Below are 22,699 nucleotides of genomic sequence, written 5' to 3'. Positions count from 1 at the left end.
AGAAATAAAGACTGGTGGTGTTGATTCAGAGGTTGAATTTTGGAGGGCAAATGTAAGAGAAAATCAAACAAAGCAAGAGAGTTGAGGACATTGGAAGACCATTCTGTTTAACATTACCCTTGTGTTCTTTTCATCTCTATGCAAATGCTTTCCCAGACTCTTCCATGGGTTCACATTTCTCCACCTATCTTAAATATGGACAGTTGCTCTCCGTTGTTTGTTTCTGTCTTTGTATTCCATGTTGGTCTATGACTTATTGAGAACCTGAGTGTTTTACATCTCTGTATTTTATTATCATTAATATCATTAATGACAATCCAATGAACTTTTTAAAATGTTGTAAAAGAAAAGAGGAAATATAACTAAAGTTTGGCCATTGAGAGAGAGAGAGAGAGAGAGAGAGAGAGAGAGAGACTACAAGTGATAGTTCCCAAGAGAGGATTAAAAGGAATGGGTTTGGAGATTACACAGATTTGGGCTGTAAAAGAAGAATTAGCTTTGATACTTATTACAATAGTAATATAAATGAGGACAAGTTATTTAGGCTTATTAAACAAATTTCTAATTTTTAAATGATGATGATGTATATCATAGAATAAGTGTGACAATTAAATGAGATAAAATATCGAAAACAATCAGCCCAGGACCTGGAACACAGGCGCTGACAAAATACAGTTATCAGCATTAGAATTATGTGTTTGTGGTTATTGTTTTTCTGTCTATCATCTGAAGGCTAATGTGTTTTAACAAGATAAGTATGAGATTATACCTAAACTGCAGCAAGACAGATATACAAACGAATTCATTTAAAAATATGTACTGAGCCTATAATGCACACAACATTGGGCAATGTTTTACATAGCATTGAATATAAAGGATCAAAAAGTACATATAATGTTTTTATTAATTCATTAATCATACTTATTGCAAATATTATGTGGAAGTTACTACATCAGAATATGAATGCAAAGTGATATGTTTTTAAAGAGCTCTTATCAAGCTAACACCCTCGTCTGGGAAGGAAGCATTAAACAAAACAGCAAAACAAAAAATTATAATTTGAAAATAGGCTTAGATATCTGATATAAAATAACTGACTGCTAAGAGGGGAAAATATTCTAGGCCCCTTCTAAGACAGGTATATTTTAGCTGATATTTGGCAGATGAAAAGGATAAAAATATGTGATAAGTAGAAGAAGAATAGTTCAGATAAAATAAACTGGATATTCATGTTTCTTAAGGTAAGAAGAGACCACAGAAACAGAAAGACAGCCAGTGTTGCCGGAGCATGGGGAATTAAAAGGAAGTAGCTCAGAACAGACTGTGTAGATACGGACTGAAACAGCTTATCATCTTATAACCAAGGCTATGAAATGAGAAATGGTGTGGCAAGAAGCATTTATTCACTAAATATGTATTGCATGTTTATATATTCTAGACATTTTGTGTGAATCAGAGACAAAATTATTTGCTCCAAAAAGCTAACTGAATAAACAAGCAAATTATATAATGCATGAAAAGGTGGTAATGAGCAATACAGAAAAGGAAAAGTGGAAAGGTGGGTAAAGAGCTCCATTTGGGTGGAGGAGTAGGCTTGGGGATATTGCAATTTTAAAGGGGGAAGTACAATAGACAAACTGAAAAGATGATTTTTATTCAGATTTTGCTGTTTAAATTTTTTTAAACCTATTTTTAAAAAATATATGCTCATAGCATAAAATAGGTCTTTTAATTTCTATTCATTGTATTACTACATATATTCACACATATTATATCTTCAGATTAAGCCATTGCCATGAATGCTTTTTACTTTTGCAGAATTTTTTGTAGTACCATATTTCTACTTTACCTGTTTTCAATTATATCTTAGAATCTCCCCATTTCAGAACATATATCACTTTTCAATTCTTTTTTACTGTAATCCAACAATGTTATAATATTAATAGGTTTCATTCCACAGTTTTTATGCTGATAGGCATTTAAATAATTTCTTTAAAATATTTCAAATAAAATTATAAGGAAGCTATTGTATACATATCTTTGGAAAATATCTGGTTATCGAATTAGATAGTGGAATGTGGGGGTAAAATGATTCATATTACAAAAATTAATTTTGATAGAAAACTCTAGACTGTTCTTTTAATTGGCAGTGTCAATCCAGTGTCAAATAACAGTATATGGAAGTGATAGCTTCTTATTCTCACCAACACTTCCACGTAATTACCTTTTATAACTTTCCAATATGACTAAAATAGTATCTCAATATAGTTTTTGTTTACATGTCTTGAGTTATCAGTGAATTTATTTTTTCATTGTTAGTTAGTTGTATTCATTTTCTGACCATTATTTTCCCTTGCTGTAATGCAATGTCTCTGTTTATTAAGGAAACTGGACTTTTTTAAATGTGTCAGAATCATTTTCTGAATATTCATTGTTTCTTTTGTTATTTATGGTATCTTTTATTAAACAGATATTTTAGTTTAAGATGGTAAAAATCAATATTTTCCTTTATGGCTTTTGATTTTGAGACCTGATGGATCTTGTTGAGCAATATCTTCCCATTCCAACTTTATAAAATATTTATCCACCATTTCTTGATACATGGTTCAATTTTTCACGTTTCAATCATTTTTACCTATATACTTTGGTTCCAGTTCTTTTTAAATAAGGTAACATGGCACTCATATATTGCTCCAAATATTATTATTGTAATTCTTTTGTTAAATAACATGTTCATTTTTGAGTAATTAAAAATGTCAATAATTTTTATTACATAAAATTTCCAAATGTAATTGCATTTATATTTTAAAACTATATTACCTTAAACATATGTGTGTGACTGTTCATGCTTAATATCATATTATATCAATTCATGTCACTTAACAGGCTTTTTTTATAATTAAATAAGGCTCCTGGCACCTCCTTGTCCTATTTCATAATAATTCCAGTCTCTTTGTATGTTTTTTTAAGGCATTTTTCAGATTAAATAAAGAATCCGTTGGTTAGTTTTACTAGGATTATATTAAACTAATCTATTTCAGGAAGAATAAATGTCTCCACAGTATTTTTTAAGTTATCTTTATAGAAACTGTATATTTATGATTGTCAGCCTTGGACTTACCTTTTTGTTGCTATTATATCTTTTCTATCACTTGGTTTTATCATAGTGTATTTTTTTGTTTGAAGAAAGTAAGCTTCTTTGGATATGTATAGCACATGTATATCTACATTATAGACAGACATTTTAATTAATTTGTTTTTTTCAGTGAATAACCTTATATACTTTTTCTTAGTAATAAGCTATAAAATCATAGCTATAGTTTGAAAAACTAGCCATTTGAGTTCAAAGAAAATAATTGACTGTATTATATCCTATGCTCATAAACTTACTAAATATTAAAAAAGGAAATATTATCCATCTAATTTAAGATACCCCAAAATGATTTTATTATCTTTATAAGCTACTAATCTGTTTGTATTCAGAAGATTTAAAATGTTAATCTAACTTCACATACTGAAATCTTAAAAAATTAAACTTAATAACCCAAACTCAAATAACCTACCACCATTTATATTGCATTTTATGTCCAGATATGATGATTGTTTTGTGTTGATCTTTATCTCCTCCCTCACACATCGATCCTATTTTAATACCGCTGCGCAAAGTTAAACACTGTGTTGTAGCCACATAGAGTGAGACATACAGGGTGCAACAAATTCAAGTAAACACTGTGATGTGCTACTCTAGATCAAAATACATAACGAACCTTAAAATGTGACTGACTCTAAAGTCTATCAGTTTAAGCTTATTGCTCTCCCCATTATCATTAAACAAAAATTGTACATGTAAATAACTGGGTTACTCATTAAAATAAATCAGGGAACTTCAGTATATATGACTAGTACTTAGAGTCTAAACCCCAAACTTGCTAAATTAAAGATAAAGACATGACAAAGGTGTTACATATCTTGTTTAAAATCACATGGCAAATCCACAGCCTGTTAGGTTTTATTAAAATCTTTATATAATTACAGAAAATTCTATATTTAATTTTAATTTTCCAAAATGCCTTTTTAACTAAAAATATTTTGATTGGATTTTGTGGTTCAAAACATATAATTTGTAAATATTTATTGTGTTTAGGAATGTATTAGAGTGATTGCTACAATTAACTATTTGTAGGGTGCTAATAAAGGTAACTTGCTCAAGGGAGTTTTTGTAATTTTCTTGTGAATATTGATAAATAAAGTGTCTTCCAATTATTGTAAAATGTTTCCTGAGAGATTCCAAGTTACATTCATGTTGTATAACAGATGATAGAAATTAGAATTAATATGGAAAGGAGTATACAAAGCATTGTAATATTATCTTCCAAGATTGAAATAACTTATTCATTTCCTTTGTCTTTATCATATGAATCAAATGCACTGGAGAGCATTTTGCCAAGATGTCCTTTTGTCAGTTTAATTCTCATTATCTTGAAGGCATGTCTTAATAACAAAACATTCTTTGTGGCTTATATCTGGTAATATTTTTCCATTTTCTAAATAGTTTTCTGATGTTGCAGAGAAATAGAAAATTCATGTGAGAAAAACATGTGTTGCTATTGTTTAGAAATAAACAACCTATATTGTGTCAATTTGAAGCCCACAAAAATGAATAGGGCTTATAATTTTGACAGTTTTGAATTATTTTTAAGGTCATAAGCATATCGAATACTGCTGATATATGTAAGTATATATATATTCTTATATATAATATAAATATATATATACATTCTTATATATAAAACATATATAAGTATATATATATATATAAACATATGTATAAAAGTTACCATTAGATAATTTATTTCAAGAGGATGTTTTCCAAATTTTTGTCCAAAGTGAATTGATTGCAGTTTCTCAGTTGTGTTTCTCAATATAGCGCCTCAAAGTTTTTAAGCATATAAAACTTTGAGTATTGTTTAACCTAATATATTTCTTTCTTTACAGGTTGTTTCATATTTCTGAGGATTAAAGATATCATGGCCTTCTTTAATTTCCAGTAATATTTATAATATGTGAGATATATAGGGAGCCACATAGGGTGAGACATACAGGGTGCAACAAATTCAACAAAAAAAAATGTTAAAATATTAAATAGCTCTAAAACAGGAAACCAAACCCAGGTTCTAAGCTTTAAGTGGGCAGGGAAGCAGTTAAGCTTAGCGTGATTTACCACAAAACTTCATCAGTGACTAGGCATGAGGTAGGAAGAATGCAGACTTGTTAAGAAAAGGGTCCTGGAGCCCAACTCGATATAAATACACATTTTTTGAACTGCATTGTGCCTCAGTTTATTCATGTTTACAATGGAAAGAATACTTAGAATTCTTGTGTAGATTAATTTAGTTTGTACAGACATGCTCTTTGATCAGTGACTGGTTCATTATAAGTCTTTTTAAGATGTATTAAAAGTCTTTCTAAGAAGTATGCATTCAATGAATGAGTGGGATGTGAAGTATAGCAGTGTTTTTTTCCACTAAATTACATAATAACTCTGCAGCAAATGTTTAAGAATTTACAAGATATCTTAGTTGTTCTGCAGGGCTATTATCTCCTTCAGTAATCAACCTGAGTATTAATCAAATAAGTTAAGTCAAGAGTCAGTTTTTATTAATAGAGGCACAGGCTGGGGAGGAAACGATAGTATCACCGGTTCAAGGTTTACCAACTAAAGGCTTTCAGTTTCTATAAGTTTAAATCGCTTTGCCTATCCGCAGACATAACCTCTCCAACTCAGCCCGTGATTGCAGGTATAAAACCCCAAAGTTACTTAAGAAGAAATAACAATAATTTAATGCAGAAGATCAAAATAGTTGTTACCAAGAATGCTTTGAGTCGAAAACATTTATTTTATGTAAACTCAGCGACATTCTCCTGGTGTTCATGATGTAACTCATCTGATTAGATGAAGTTTAGAGGGCTTAGAATTAATCACTTGCCAGAATAGCACAGGGAGCATATGAAAATTTTCCATCTATTTGACCTGGTTTTATTACTAATCCTGTTCCTTACTAAATGTGGGATCTTGAATTTTTAAAAATATTTTTGATATACAGTTTCCTCATATGTGAAAGAAACGTCTTGATGTTTACTTCATTGTGAGGACGAAAGAGAAAATAGATGTAAATTTTATGCCCGAAAAATGAATAGCAATAAATTGTGGCTTATTAGACCAGTTATTTTGGGCATAAATAGAAGTGACATTTCTTACTGATCCCAAGTTCAGTAAGTTTCTCTTTTCTATTTCTCTCCAATTGCTTAAAGTTAGTGGTAAGTTTACAAGTATGCCCCTCAAAAATCTCTCATTAGAGTACCTTTACTGTTAGGCAGGCTTTAAATTGATACCAAATTTAAGAAGTGATTGCAGTTTAACTGAAATCATTTTGAATCAGTGGCTAGTCACGGGATATATAAACATTTGTGTACAGGAACAAAAGAGGATTTTAAAATGGCCATATCTCTTAAGGCAATATTATGCTTACAGAGTATGCTAATCGACATGTATGTCTCTCCCATTTGAGGAGAGATATCCTAAATTCAATACTGTACCTTTAGCAATACCATGGTTTTATTTTCTAAAATTAATATTTTTGTTTGAAAATAATTGATGTGACATGTATATACAAAAACTTGGATTAAGTATTTTATTTTCATAATCCTAAATTACTTTAAAGAGGTTGTGGCCAGGTGTGGTGGCTCACACCTGTAATCCCAGCACTTTGGGAGGCCGAGGTGGGAGGATCACAATGTCAGAAGTTCCAGACCAGCCTGGCCAACATGGTGAAACCCTGTCTCTACTAAAACTACAAAAATTTGGGCGTGGTGGCGGTTGCCTGTAGTCACAGCTACTCGGGAGGCTGAGGCAGGAGCATCGCTTGAACCCAGCAGGTGGAGGTTGTAGTGAGCCAAGATCACGCCTCTGCACTCCAGCCTGGTGACAGAGCGAGAGTCTGCCTCAAAATAAATAAATAAATAAATAAATAAATAAATAAATAAATAAATAAATAGGTTCTATAATTATGCGCATTTATAGAGAAGAGTAAATTGACTTGTATCCCTTGCAAAGGAACATGGTTTATTGTAGGACTTGTAAAGAAAGAGTTATGCTGCTATTATAAAGCTGTTATGATGATCACAGTTGGATATGGTGTCTGAGTAGTACAGTGCAGACATGGCAGTGAGAAGACTAGCACTGTGATACATGGTTTTTAAAGGTAAAATAAGGTGTCTGAAATGGTTCTGAGCTGTGATTCAGATAACGCAATTTGTAGAGTTAGGGGATTTCCTGATGTTCTAGACGCTCTGGGTTGACAAAGTTTTCTGAGCAAAGATTTTAGAAAAATTTATATAGATGCTATTTTTTTTTTTTACCAGATTTTAGTAGGTAAGAACTCAAATGCTTGTTTTCGGCTGGTCAAATATGTGGATGCCATAGTTTTCTGCATTAGACTCATTACAATTGGATATTTTGTGTTAAAAGCTGAAAAAAATGTAATATCCTGTAAAATAAATCTTTTACAGTGAATCTTTATTCTCTCCCAAAGAACTCAGTGCATTTTTATTGTCTTCCAAGTACCCAGATACCACCCCATTATTTTATCACTGACAAAAAGTTGTATTATTTTGCAATCGAAATGCCCAGGACTGTAGCTGCAGCTTCCTTGGGGTCAACAGGGTATCTCTTTTAGAAAAGGGATAGTATTTGTTTTTTGTTTTTTTTTTTTCCTGGAGTGGAAATCATTAGTGCATTGTGGCATCCAATTATCTTTAACTTTTTTGTGAGGGTAAACAAATTCCTCGCCAATGCATTTATGGAAATGTATATTCAATAAACAATCTTTTGAACAAATTTTTCTGAACAAAAATGGATCAAGAGTGTGTGTGGTGCACAATATCTTAAGGTAACACATTCTTCTGAGGAGAAGATGATTAACTGAATGATTTATTTAGTGTTACAAATAATTCTGAAATGATCAACGGAAACTTTCTAGTCTTCTTTTTCTCAATGGGACAGACATCCAGGGGCTTCTACTTTGTGCCTAAGCCTAATTATTACTGCTTGACATCCTTATTATTTCAAGGAAGAGGCCTAACTTAAAGTATGACACTGTATAAACCACTGTCACAAGTTTCTAAGCATATTTGTTTATTTTATTTTTATATTCTGTCATTGCTTTCTAGTATCTTCAATGTGTGTGTGAGTGACTGTGTTTCTATGCTTGGTCTCTGTATTAACACTCATAAGCTTACTCAGGGACTTAGGATATTCTAGGCTTAAAAAATAAAAATAAATAGGATTTTAACTGGAAAGAATGCTCCTGCCACTAAACTAATCTTTAAAGCAACCCCGTGAGACAGATCCTATGGTTATACTCATTTTGTAGCTGGGGGGTGGAAGAATAAAGAGGCTTGGTAGTTTGTCCTTGGTCACACAGGTAACACACTGTAGCCCCTATAGAGAAGGAAGGACATGCTCTCAGCCATGCAGCAGATCAGGGTACACTTCCCTCCCGTCTCTTTCAGGGCTATCGTGAGAATGACTATATTATTGACCCTTGCCATGTTCCATCTTACAACTCCTAAATTTGTCTACCATTCCCCTCTCTAAAGACTGGAAAATGCAAGGAAAAAATGCAAGAGAAAATGTTGGAAATTGGGGTATGATGGGCCAGATCATAGCCATTTTAGTAACATGGTTCACAACTAGGTGTTAAAAATTAAAACAGAATGTGCAAAATTCAGGAGGAGACCAGTCACTTAAATTCATCAAACGACTGCAATATAAAAATGGTGAGATTGCCGTAGTAACACATTTTATTTTTTGTGTGTAGCTAGCTTTGGCAACTCTCAGATATTGTTTAAAATGACAGAAGTAGGCGTGCATTTACTTCTCTGTGAATAAAAACAATAATCTTGTAGAAAAACTGTCTTTTGTTATATTAAATCCCAAGTAGTCATGTAATGACCCTATTAGCATACAGATTATCTACGATGTTTATCTTTGGAAGGTTTAAGAAGCTGATCTGCAAAATTTTGTCAAGTGACCTGAACAATTAAGAAGATAAAACAAAAATGATTTCCCCATTGAATCTTCACAGATCTTTGAAACACTGGCTATTTATGGATTAGTTGTTAAAATTCTGCTATATTAGTACTTACATTGAAGAGGGGAAAGAAAAATTGATAAAACAACATAATTTTAAAATAAAATTAATGCAGGAATGAGAAGCAGAAGTTAAATTTTTATTTTATAAGCAAATATCCATGAGTCCTTCCCCCTCCCATGGAATTGTATCCTACTTTGCAAGTCGTATAAGTTTATAAATTCTTGTATTCTTGTTCTCTATTGCTGATAACTGTAAGTTTCTGTTAATACAGTGAAGGTCATAAGAAATGCCCAGGCAGGCAGGACTCTGGCCTTCTGGGAAGAGCAGAAGGCAATAGATAAGGCCCGTGCTAGAATCCTTGAGCTCTACAGAGAGCAAACATCTGGGTTGCATAGCAACAGTCATATGTAAGCCTAAGTTAGGTGCCTGTCATTGCTTAATAAATTGCCTTTGTTCTACATCGGCAAACTTGTTTTAGCACCACTGTGTACTTTATGTATAAAAAGTCAAGCCCTGTCTTTGTTAAGGGCTCTGCCATTTTGGATCCAAATCTGAGCTGGGTTAGTGTACACCTAAAATAAACTCCTTCTGCAACCTCAACGGTCTCTCCAGTCTCTCAGATTCTGCAACAATATGATAACAGTTCAAGCACAAGTATTGGCATTGGTTTAAAGTTGCAGATCAACCTGTTTATTTCAACTGGAAATGTGTTCATTTTACATAAAGGTGTTTCAAAAGAATTATATCTATGTAATTGAGAAATTGTGAATCTGTCTTAAGTCATCTCAACATTTCAGATTTGAGTTGTTTGTATTAAAATTATCTATCTGGCAACTAATTCTACTAGCAAGAATATACAAAATATGCCTTCAAAGACCTGTGTAGTGATATTTACCCTAAAGAAGTATCGAGTTAATTGAATATTATTGTATTATTGTGTTGTTCTTGTGAAGCTGTCAATGGTACTTTTTGTTTCCTTTCATACTAGTCTATTCAACAGATATTGGGTATTTGTTACAATTATAATACCTGTCACGTTTCAAGTTCTTTCCCATTTGTTAGCATTGTTAACATTTCTGATTCACATTAAAATGTGTGAGGTTCGTAAAGCAGATATTTGTAAGTATTCAAAGAAACAGAACTTGGAACTATTAGAATGCTTATGAGGTATTGTTTAAGATTTTAAACATTAATAAAGAAATAATAACAATAATACCTTTCTAAAAACACCTATCATTTGTTGAGTTTCCACCGTTTACAAGATAGTTAAAAGACATTCCCCTAAACAACAACTTTAGTCATGGAAGTTAATATTGTCACATGCTATGGTTTGTCTTCAAGAAGCCTGAGTCTATGTCCAAAATCATGTAACCAGTAGAGTCCGGGAAATATTCTGTCATATAACTATGGAAATCTATACATATGTTTTCCGTTATATCATACTACATCTTGTTGAATTATTTCCATTGATTATATTTGCACATTTTTACAAAGGAACAAACAAAGCTTTGTGAAGTTTAAATAATACCATTGATTGGTTGAAGTTAGAATTTCAGTCAAACTTTTTCATGACAGAGTCCATATAAATAATGTAATCCAGGTGGTCTAAGAAGATAGGTACGGGAGAGCAGATTTGTTTTTTTAGATAATTTTCATCAAGTAATAGGGAGCCACTGAAGTATTTAAAAGTTATGAGGCAAAATGGAAGAAAAACGATGGTGATATATAATATCGTTCAAAAACAAAATGAAACATTAGTGTAATATGGTTCTCTGTTTTGACAGATTCTTGCTAAGCTGATAGAATGTGTATATTCTTTAGGGATCAAAATTGTTTCTCCAACTTTGTATGCTGTGGTCTGCAGTTTCCACCAACCCAGGTTTATTCCTGTTGCCTTGGCTTTCTTTTTTTCCAATAGCTTCCTCAAGTTCATGTTCTCACGTGGATTATACTACATCATTTTTTCACACTTGGTCAAATTTTTTGAACTTGAGCAAGGATTTTGACTTCTCAGAGCCTAAATACTTGATCTTTACATATTTTATACTTTCTCAATAATCAACTAGAGGACATTAAATCTCTGTGGAAACTTTAAATTCTTTAGTGGGACAGGTTTTAAAAGATCTCAAAAGTCTATGAGAAATTTAGTATAAAACTTAAGTACTTTTTAAAAAGAAGCAAATGTAAAATTTAAGGAAAGGAATATGTGATTCACACGTATAATTAGTAGATTTTATATTAAAATATAATTTAGGGGACCGCAAATATCTTAGCCTTGCTTCGGAAAGGTCACTTTAATAGACAGATGTGTAAAAATGCCACATGTAGTAAGAAGTGCAAGTAATTGTGTTTACCTGACGTAGGTTTAAGAGAGAGCATAGAATCAAAGAACACAAGGAAAAGTTAAAACTATTATTGTTCTTTAACTCTGTAAAACACATAAACATACACAAACACATACACATACACACAAGATCTCTTCAAATACATTGAAGTATAAACATGGAACAAAAATATTTCTCAGTTCTGCTGCAAAGAATACAACAAAAGACACTAAGTTTAAATTAGAAAATCCTAAAGCTACAATATAATAACTCACTAAAAAGTATAGCTGCAAAAAAAATAGCTCTAAAATAATCACTATTAAGTAATGCTCAAGTTTCAAGTCTCATGAAATCAATGAGAAAACGTAAAATGAACTACCTTGAAATACTTAGAGCTTGTGGATGATTTTGATAGATGATTTTTGAATTTCTTAATTCTTTATCTTCATATAAAGTGAGAAAGCAATATAAGAAGATGTACTCAATGATCTGTATGATGATAAATCTAATATACTGATTTTTTAAAAGATCTTTATCATTTTCTTATATATTCCAGTAGATAAAACATTTTTTGCCGTGCAGGGTTTTGCACATTGGTAATCCAAGCGTAATACCTCACTTGTTAGAGAGAAAACAATCTTGAAATATAATCATATTTAGTCTGTAAAACTGTCAGGAAAAAAAGAAATTATTATGGAGGCATAGTATTAAAAAAGCAATTAAAATATGACATGTTATAAATAAAAATAAAAACTTTTATGAAAGTGTCAAATTTAATATTCAAGTAATATGCCAGTTTAGAAAAATGTCAAAATATTATATCCAATTCCTTTCTCCTTGATGAAGTTAAACCTTATTAATTACACAGGGTGATATGTATATAGATATTTTGATCCTTATGCATATGTATCTTTAACCTTAATTTTGGCCACTGATTTAAAGGCCCAAATTAAGGTTAAAGATACATATATATAAATAAGATTAATTCATGCATGTCTAAACTGTGGTCATTCACTTGTCTCACATTACAATTCTAAGCATTTCATATTACCAGAAGGTATAGCTTGTGCAAACAAATCTAATATTTACCATTTAAATTTGATAGATTATAACTTAGACCTTACTGGCTTTAATTTCAGGATATGAAATAATCTAAAACCCACTTAGAGGTGATTTTAGTCTTTTTTATATATTTTATTTCAAGAAATAACATACATTTCTGACTTAAGTAATAGTATCCTATGCAAACCCATCTAAGAGTGATATGGTGTTCAGATGACTTTTGTGGGTGCATAAGGATGTTTAATACAAATACACTATTTGCTTTTGACAGACACTAATAAAAATTCTATGTTTAATCACCCTAACCAAACTACTTCCCAATCTTTAACTGATTTTTTAATATATACTTTGAACTCTATAACTTTTTAAGTTTTCTAATCACATATATATTACTACACTGAAACTGTTCGATCTAGACAAAAGGGTCCTGTGGGTGTCCTGCGATCTGTGGGTCTCTTTCAATTTGAGAATCAAGAGCAGGAGGATCCCAAAAGAGTCAGTGTGTGTAAGCCTAACAAATCCAATTTATTTACCCACATATGTAACAAGTAATTATTGTTTGCCGATTTTTATCAGTTTCTGAGCTCTGCATTGGCATACACACAGAGACTTCGGTGGCTGGATCTTTTCCATCTAGGAGTTCCAAGTCTAGCTGAGTAAAAAGAGGTGTGATAGTAGCCTGAGGAAAGCCTAACTCCCACGCTTCCACTTATATTTATGTTTTCCATCTCTGCTCCTGTTTCTGCTCAGTCTGGCTCTCTGCCACTGGTCTGTAGTCAGAATTTGGGATTGAGTTGAAGTTATATAGGCTTTTGGGCGAATCTTTTGGAAAAGTATTTATCTCTGTCTTGTACTCTGTTCAAATTTTGGAGTTGATGCCCGACTCTTCAAATACTACAGCTTGATAGTACTTTAAAATTGGAAGTATAAGTAAACATATCCATATTATATTCTGAAATTATACATTTTATGCAATTCATGGCAAATTAATTAATTGAAAATACTCAAAATTTATTTTATCTTTCTATATAAAATATATATTTCCTTAAGAGTGTTCTTATTTTTTCCATAATGTAGAAACATGGTTCATGGCTGGCATTTATATACTCAGCACTTCTGAACTTCAATGAAAATGCTGATAGGTAGCAAAATTTCTAGCTAAACTCTGTTTTTTCTATAAGGTCATTTAGGTTTCAATGATTAAAAATGCTCAAGGATGCACTTCATATTAATCTTGGGAGGGCATAGATTGACTGACCTCTGTTGAAATTAAACATAATTTAAAAGGCTACATTATTCTTAAAAGTGACTTTATTATAATTTGTTCATGCTTAAGTTATTTTTCAGCTCATTGCTTTTATATGTATTTCTTGTTTCAATTTAATACATTATGTGTTCTATAAGAAGAACATTGATAAATGTTTTTAAACTGAAAATGTTTTTATAACAGTAACAAGGAAAAAATAGCAACCTCAATCCATAGGATTCCTTCTCTCAGATTCACACCATGCTTTGGTTATAAGTTGTTCTAATCTGCAAAATATCCCTGAAAATGTTGCATTAATTTACTGGTGAGATTTTTGCACCCAGGTCACAGAGTAAGAAACAATGAGGTTTTATTTTAATATATTCTAGCATATACTCATCTTGTCAAGTTAAACTTTCTCTACTAAAGTTAGAATCCAGTAGAAGCATGTCCTCAGTGTGTGCTAGAAAAGGAAAATGTTATTTTCTCTTTCGCTAGCTATTTACTAAAGTACATTGAAGCTAATCTAGACGCCTGAATATTCTATAATTGTGAAACAAATAAATAGTCATCGGGTAGAGAAATGCCTGCCATTTGGAATAATAGTTACTATCCGGACTTTATTGAAAGCAGTAATATGAGGTGATTCTTCCTGGTACTTTGTTTTTGTATTGAATTAAGCTGTGAGGAGAAGTGATTATAACAGACTCCTGTCATCTAAAGGTTGTAATCTCTGCACATGCAGATGATGATAAACATAGGTGCTTAAATGTTTTCAAATGAACTATCCAGTTTGGTTTTTATTGTTTCCTTTTTCAGAGCCTGGTTGGACATTTTTGCTTACATGATTTGTGTGAGGAACTTGTGAAGAAAATAATTTAGGATTGTTGTCAAATATGTGAGCCATTTGATTGTAGGCACTGAGAATTCCTGTGACTCATTAACAAGCAGTTTGATGAAAAATGTCACTGAATTTCTGATTGAGTGAGTGTCACTTAGATGATCAGCTATTGATACGATGGAGAGGACTCATGAATGTATGCAATGCTTGTTTTAGTAAAAACTCAGCACAATTTGGAGAATGCTTAGTGAAGCTTTAGAATGCTTTCTGAGTCTCTGTTTCTTCACATATAGAGCAGTTACCAAAATATAACTTTCATTGTTTTAATACAGAATTACATAATTTTATGTATATAGAAAACATAAAACGGTATCTCAAGAAATGTAATTTTTTTCTCCTTGCCCAAGTTACATTTTCCTTCTCAGACAGTCCACTTTTGAATTTCAGTGGGTTAATATTGGTACGGTCTTTCTTGTGTAGTTGGTTTATAATAAAGCTTTTGGCCTTTTGGCCTCTTTATTGTCTGACAGTCAGAAGTTCCAGCTAGGGCTGGAACTTAAGACCCTCTACCATGTCAGAAAGTGTTTTTCAGAAGCTCTGTAGTTTTCTACTACAGATGACCTGGATTTACTCCAGAACACCAAAAGCCTGAATTTTCTTTCTTCTGTTAAGGCTGGCCATAAACTCCATATATTTTTATTTTTCACTACCAATATCTCTTATTAACATAGCCCAGGAAACAGAACTACTTGCATTATAACCTGGAGCTGTACACTCAAGAACTTAGAAAAAGACAGAGTAGAAGCTTTAATGATCCTCCACCAAAACCCCTACTTCAGGTCTTGAAGTCTTGCTCATATGGATTATCAACCAAGTGCAGTCTACCAATGAGGAATGAAAGGAGGATTGAAAGAAGCCCTTAGCAGCATGCAGACAGAGTCAGGTGAAATCTGAGAGCACACAGGATTATGGAGGAAACCCTCTGGTGTACTACGCCTCCTAAATGTATGAAACTGGATTAGTTCACTGCTAGGTGATGAAGCCTTTGGTGTACTCAATTAGCAGAAAATTCTATGACCAGTTTTGCTCCAAACTAGATTGATTCAACACCCCAATTTAATGGCCTGATAGAAGAGGAATGCCCATTTCTAGGCATAAGTATTATTATAATTTTTTATGATTAGACATCTTTAGTAAAACTAACTGGCTATATCATTATGTACTCATAATTTGCACACACACACACACACACACACACACACATAGTTATCTCGGTTTCAAATCCATCACTTGATCAGTCAATCTCTTGCTCTCTGTTTCTCTCCAGATGATCTCTGAGTTATGATGGTTTGACAACGATTTTTCAACTTTACTATGGTACAAAAGTTACATGTAAAGTAGAAATCGTACTTCAAATGCCCATACAACCATTCTGTTTTTGACTTTCAGTACAGTATGCAATTAATTACATGATAGTCAACAATTTATTATAAAATAAGATTTGTGCTAGATGATTTTGCCCAGTTATAGGCTAATGTAAGTGTTCTGGGTATAAGTTAGGCTAGGCTAAGCTATGACAATTGGTATATTAGGTATATTAAATGCATTTTTGACTTTGATGTTTTAAACTTACAATAGGTATATCAGGATGTAAACCCATTGTAAGGCAGAGAATGTTTCTATACAATTATGTGTATGGATCTTCATGTTTCTCCCATACTTATATGCTCTATAGTTACTATATGGATGAAAACATTGATTTTTAGAACAAAGTACACAAGAAAGGAAAGTCATTCAAATTTTTTTTCAAGACTGCAAATTTTGAGTATTACCCAAAATTACATATATTAAAATCATGCTTCTCCTCCAGTATCATCAGAAATCAAGTAAATGAGCTGTGATTCAGGACTGATGTCATCATGTCATCAATCAAAGACAAAGAAGACTGATTTTTTTTTCAAGTCTATTGAAGCAGAGTTGACATACAATAAACTGTATTTACATAAGGGGAGCAATTTGATATTTTGATAGTTGTATATACATATAAAACTATCACCACAAAAAAACTTCCACTTGGCTTTTGTTATATTGTCTTTTCCTGTTTTCCTCCTCACCCAAGGCAACTAGTGAACTGCTTTCTGTGACTGTGAAGCACAGAAAAGTTTGTACTATATAGAATTTTATATGAATGGGTTCATAAGTACTGAACTATTTTCTGTCTTGTTTCTTGCACTTGGTAAAATTATTCTGGGAATTATTCATGCTGTTCTGAAGATCAGTAGTTCATTTCTTTTTATTGCTGAATGGAATTTTATTGTATGAATTTACCATAGTTGTTTATTCATTCAACTGTTGATGAAATTTGGAGTTTTCTTTTAGAGTAAACTATATATAAAGCTGTTCTGGACATTTGTGCCTAAGTTTTTGTTTAGACGTGGGCTTTCATTTATCTTTGGAAAATACCTAGGATTGGAATGACTGCGTCATAAGGCGGGAATATGTTTAAATTTTTTAGAAACTCCTGAACTATTTTCTAAAGAGTTTGCAAAATGTAGTTCTAGGAATTCCCATCTTCTCCATCACTTGATATGGGCAGTGTTTTTAGTAGGCATTCTGATATTAGATATTAATATCTCATTATGATTTAATTTGCATTGCTCTATGATTACTTATATTTGTGACATATTCTTTCATGAATTATCTTTCGTTTTCCTAATTCTTCTGCTCATTTTTTGTATGTACCACCCCTTATTTTATGTTTCTGTAGTGCTTTATGTATTCTGGATACAAGTCTTTTATGAGTAGTTGATTTGCAAATACTATCTTTAAGTTTTTGGTTTTATATGATTTTTAAGTTCTAGAGTACATATGTGCAGGATGTGCAGATTTGTTACATAGGAAAACATGTGCCATGGTGGTGTGCTATCACCTAGGCATTAAGCCCAGCATGCATTAGCTATTTTTTCCAATGCTTTCTCTCTCTCTGCCCTTCCCCAATAGCCCCCAGTATATGTTGTTCCCCTCCCTGTGTCCGTGTGTTCTCATTGTTCAGCTCCTACTTAGAAGTGAGAACATGTGGTGTCTGGTTGTCTGTTTCTGCCTTAGTTTCCTGAGGGTAATAGATTCCGTCTCCATCCATGTACCTGCAAAGCACATGATCTTGTTCCTTTTTATGACTGCATATTATTCTGTGGTGTATATGTACCACATTTTCTTTATCCAGTCTATCATTGATGAACATTTGAGTTGAACTCATATTATCTTTGCTATTGTGAATAGTGCTGCAATGACCATACACGTACATGTATCTTTATGATAGAATGATTTATATTCCTTTGGTTACATACCCAGTGATGAGATTGCTGGGTCAAATGGTATTTCTGATTCTAGGTCTTTGTGGAATCACCATACTGTCTTCAACAATCTTTGAGCTAATTTACATTCCCACCAACAGTGTAAAAGTGTTCCTATTTATCTGCAGCCTCACCAGCATCTCTCATTTCTTGATTTTTGAAAATTACCATTGTGACTGAGGTGAGATAGTATCTCTTTGTCATTTTGATTTGCATTTCTTTAATGATCAGTGATGTTGAGCTTATCTTCATATGTTCGTTGGCTACATAAATGTCTGCTTTTGAGAAGTGTCTGCTCATCTACTTTGTCCACTTTTTAACGGGTTTTTTGGTTTTATTCTTATACATTTGCTTAAGTCTTTGTGGAATCGGTATAGTAGACCTTTGTCAGATGAATAGGTCACAAAAATGTTCTCCCATTATGTAGGTTGTCTGTTCACCCTGATGATAGGTTCTTCTGCGGTGCGGAAGCTTTTTAGTTTAACTAGATTCCACTTGTCAGTTTTTGTCTTTGTTGCAATTGCTTTTGAGGTTTTTGTCATGAAATCTTTACCCATGCCTATGTTTTGAATAGCATTGCCTAGATTTTCTTTTACAGTTTTTATAGTTTTGAGTTTTTCATTTAAGTCTTTAACCCATCTTGAGTTAATTTTTGTATATGATGTAAGAGAGAGGTCCAGTTTCAATTTTCTGCATATGGCTAGCCAGTTCTCCCAGCACCGTTTATCAAATAGAGAATCCTTGCTTGTTTTTATCAGGTTTGTTGAATATCTAAGATCAGATGCTTGTAGATGTGCAGTCTTGTTTTTGAGTTCTTTATTCTGTTCCATTTGTCTGTGTGTGTGCGTTTTTGTACCAGTAGCATGTTGTTTTGGTTACTGTAGCCTTGTAGTATAGTTGGAAGTTGGATAGTGTGATCCCTCCAGCTTTAAGAACAAAGATCTTAATTTTGATGTTATACAATGCATAAATTTTGTCTTTATATCTTGAAGGAATATTTTGCTTACTGGAGAATAATAAACATTCTCATATTTCCTCCTAGATGAGTTACAAATTTTAGGTTTTAATGTTTACTAACCATTCTGTGTTCATTTTTCTATATGATGCAAAGTAAATGTAGAAGAGTAGGCAATTTTTGCAGGCTCAGCAAGTCAACAGAATTCTCAAAACCTAAGGTTCTAATCAACCTATTCAATATATCTGTAGCTCAGTTATTACCAATCAAGACTCTTGTTTTAAAGAAATTTGCCTCAGATAGACGCTCAGATCATCTTTGGTATGATTCTCTTGCCTTATGGCTCATTGGCTAACTGTGGCAGGAAATATATGTCACCAAGAAAGTCCTCTGGCTCCCACATTTAGCCTTTAATTTTCAATTAATTGGTTTTAGTTTTTAGTGACTATTTTCAGAGTTCAATCAAAATATACAGTAGCTTCCAAGTTCTATTGCATTTCTAGGTAACATTCTCCCCTTCCCTTTCAAATGTCTGACATATCATTCCTGCTAATATATTTCTTTTTGTCATCCTAGTTTACCAGTTACGAGAAATTAAAAAAAGAATACAAAGCTGCCTTGTGCTCCACCTACTAGCCAGACATAGGGTCTTTATTATCAGTAACATGTCATCCAGCTTCAAAATCTCATTCCAGAGTCTGCTTATTCAGCCCATGTGTGGAAATGTCTGCAGATTTGGTTTTTATATATTAGATGATTTATTATGTAATGTCATGAGAATAACATCTGTGGAAGGAAGGGAAAAATGATTTGGCAGAAGCTGAGGTCCAATGCAGATTTAGTAGACAGCTTTACTGTCTCTACAGGGAGTTCTAAATTTGGGAGAATACTTAGAGTATTCCCAAGTTTTGATATTTAATTACACCAATACTTTCCTTTCCAGCATCCTATTCTAAAATGAGACTCAGAAATTTAAAAGTTGAACTTTTGCCAACTGAAACAGGATTAGTTTGCATCTATGCAGTGTAATTTATTTTTTGTTAAACCCTCTGGAGGATACTGTTATTTTATATCCTAGCCAATCAATATTGAGATAATAAAGTTAATAAGGAAATAAAAGGAGTAAGTCAAGGGCCTGTTTCCAGAGAGACATTTTATTGAAGTTCATTTATTTTCTAGAAACTTATTAGAAGTACACACACACAAACACACACAGACAAAATCAGATAGAATATACAAATGTGTCAGGGAAACAGTTGCTTGTATAGTCTATGAAATTGCTCTTATGTTAGTGGCTTCTCAGCCATTTCTTTCATATAATCTGCCAATGAGAAGCATTTGTTAGATTCTGTCTTGTGCTTGAATTATTAAACGTAAGTATTATTGTTAGTGTTATTACAGTAGTATTAATTAGAAGCCACAATTATAAATTTGTGTTTGCAATCTTTGCCATGGTTTGTTTTTTGGTAATAGAATCTTTTTGCTACACAGGTTTATAATTTTTGTGTATATTCTTGTAAGATTGGTCTACACCTATTTTTAAAATTATCTTCAACAGACTTGGGTAACTAAGATAGCACAATAAATAAGTTATGGAGCTTTCATAATTATTTTACCTAGAATAGTTTAATATATCATTAGATATTAGAATTAGGCTGTGAAATGATTCTGACAACTTTTAAAAATATTTTCAATCCTTTCTAAGGAAATTGGTATATTCAAATAATCTATCTTCTGGTCACACTTTAAAAATTACAATTTTATGGGAGTTATACATTTTCTAGAGCACTTTACATTCACTACATGTAGAATCATATAATAATTTTTATTTTTATCTATGGCTGCTTTGCCTTTTACAATTTATTTTATATATGTTTTTGTTTTTAAAATTTTCTAAGACATCAGCTTCTGTATGTTTTCAAAGTAATCTTATTCAATATTTATCTATTTATTCTATTCTTGGTGTATCTTCCATTTTACTAACGTCTACCTTTATATTTATTAATTTATTCATTTATACTATATTAGATATAAAACAATAATAGTAATCTCCATATTAAATATGTTTTGTACAGTAATAAAGACTTTAAGGAATTACTTTTGGCCAAATACAAAAGAAATGGTATAATAACGGTTTATACAAATCATCAAAAATTTTCCAATAAGAGGCTTAATCCAACCTCATTTCTTTTTTTTTTTTTTTTTTTTCTGAGACACATTTTTGGTCTGTCACACAGGCTGAATTATGGTGGCATGATGTTGGCTCACTGAAACCTTTGCCTTCCGGGTTCAAATGATTCTACTGCCTCAGCTCCCCAAGTAGCTGGCATTACAGGTGCCCACAGACATGCCCAGCTAATTTTTTTGTACTTTTAGTTGAGACAGGTTTCACCATGTTGGCCACGTTGATCTCGAACTCCTGAGCTCAATTATCTTCCTGACTCTTCCTAGATGCTGGGATTACACTACCTGATTTATTTCTACATACACACACAACACACACACACACACACACACACACACACACACACACACAGAGTAAAACACAAAAACATACAACAAATAACCAGGCATTATTAAAGTTTCTTTTCCTTTGCCGTGTTACCTTACATTTTTTTATGTTAGATATGACTAATTATAAAACAAGTATATCAATATGTGCTGCTTTTATACTTTTTTATGGCTAGGGGAAATAAATATGTAAGGTTTTAAGATGTAATGTTCTTATTCAGTTTTTAATATTATAAATAAAACTTTCCCATAATTAACATTAACTTAGAAAACTTTTATATATTGACATAAACCAAATCATATTTTTAAAACAACTATGTTCTTCATATAATTTGATTAATATGTTAATTTAATTGACTAAAGTATAATTGTTAGTTTAATTTATAACCTAATTATTAGACTTATTTTCCATGCACAAAATATGTTTGTAGATGTAAAACCTAATAAATTATAAGTAAATAAAATCATCTTTATAATATGATACAAATAAATATATAGAAAATAGAAAATTATTTTAAAATATAATATAAATAATTGCTTAATAGGGAATATATTACTTCATTTATACTTAAGTATATATACATAATATACAATCACTTTCTACATACTATGTATTCACATTTATATATATGTAAAACATGACCATATTGTACACTAATAAATGCATTCAGTATTTGAGCTATATTTCTCCAGTTTAAATGGTTTTATCAATATCACATATTTGAGCACTTTGATTTCTTAATTGACAAGACATACAAGCCTGGACAACTAAAATGTTTTCTGTTTAAATATAGCATAATTCAAATATTCTATCTCATATTCATAATGAAATAATGAATTCAAAATGAAGTTGTTAATATGAAAATATGTAACACGGCCAGGCGCAGTGGCTCACGCCTGTAATCCCAGCACTTTGGGAGGCCGAGGCGGGTGGATCACGAGGTCAAGAGATCGAGACCGTCCTGGTCAACATGGTGAAACCCCGTCTCTACTAAAAATACAAAAAATTAGCTGGGCATGGTGGCGCGTGCCTGTAATCCGAGCTACTCAGGAGGCTGAGGCAGGAGAATTGCCTGAACCCAGGAGGCGGAGGTTGCGGTGAGCCCAGATGGCGCCATTGCACTCCAGCCTGGGTAACAAGAGTGAAACTCCGTCTCAAAAAAAAAAAAAAGAAAAGAAAATATGTAACACATTCAGTAAAATTATCTTTCACATTTCGACTTACAATAAGGTCAATATGTGAGTTCTTTTA

This window comes from Saimiri boliviensis, chromosome 19 (assembly GCF_048565385.1).
Source record: "Saimiri boliviensis isolate mSaiBol1 chromosome 19, mSaiBol1.pri, whole genome shotgun sequence".
NCBI lineage: Eukaryota > Metazoa > Chordata > Mammalia > Primates > Cebidae > Saimiri > Saimiri boliviensis.
This window is presented reverse-complemented; position numbering follows the sequence as displayed.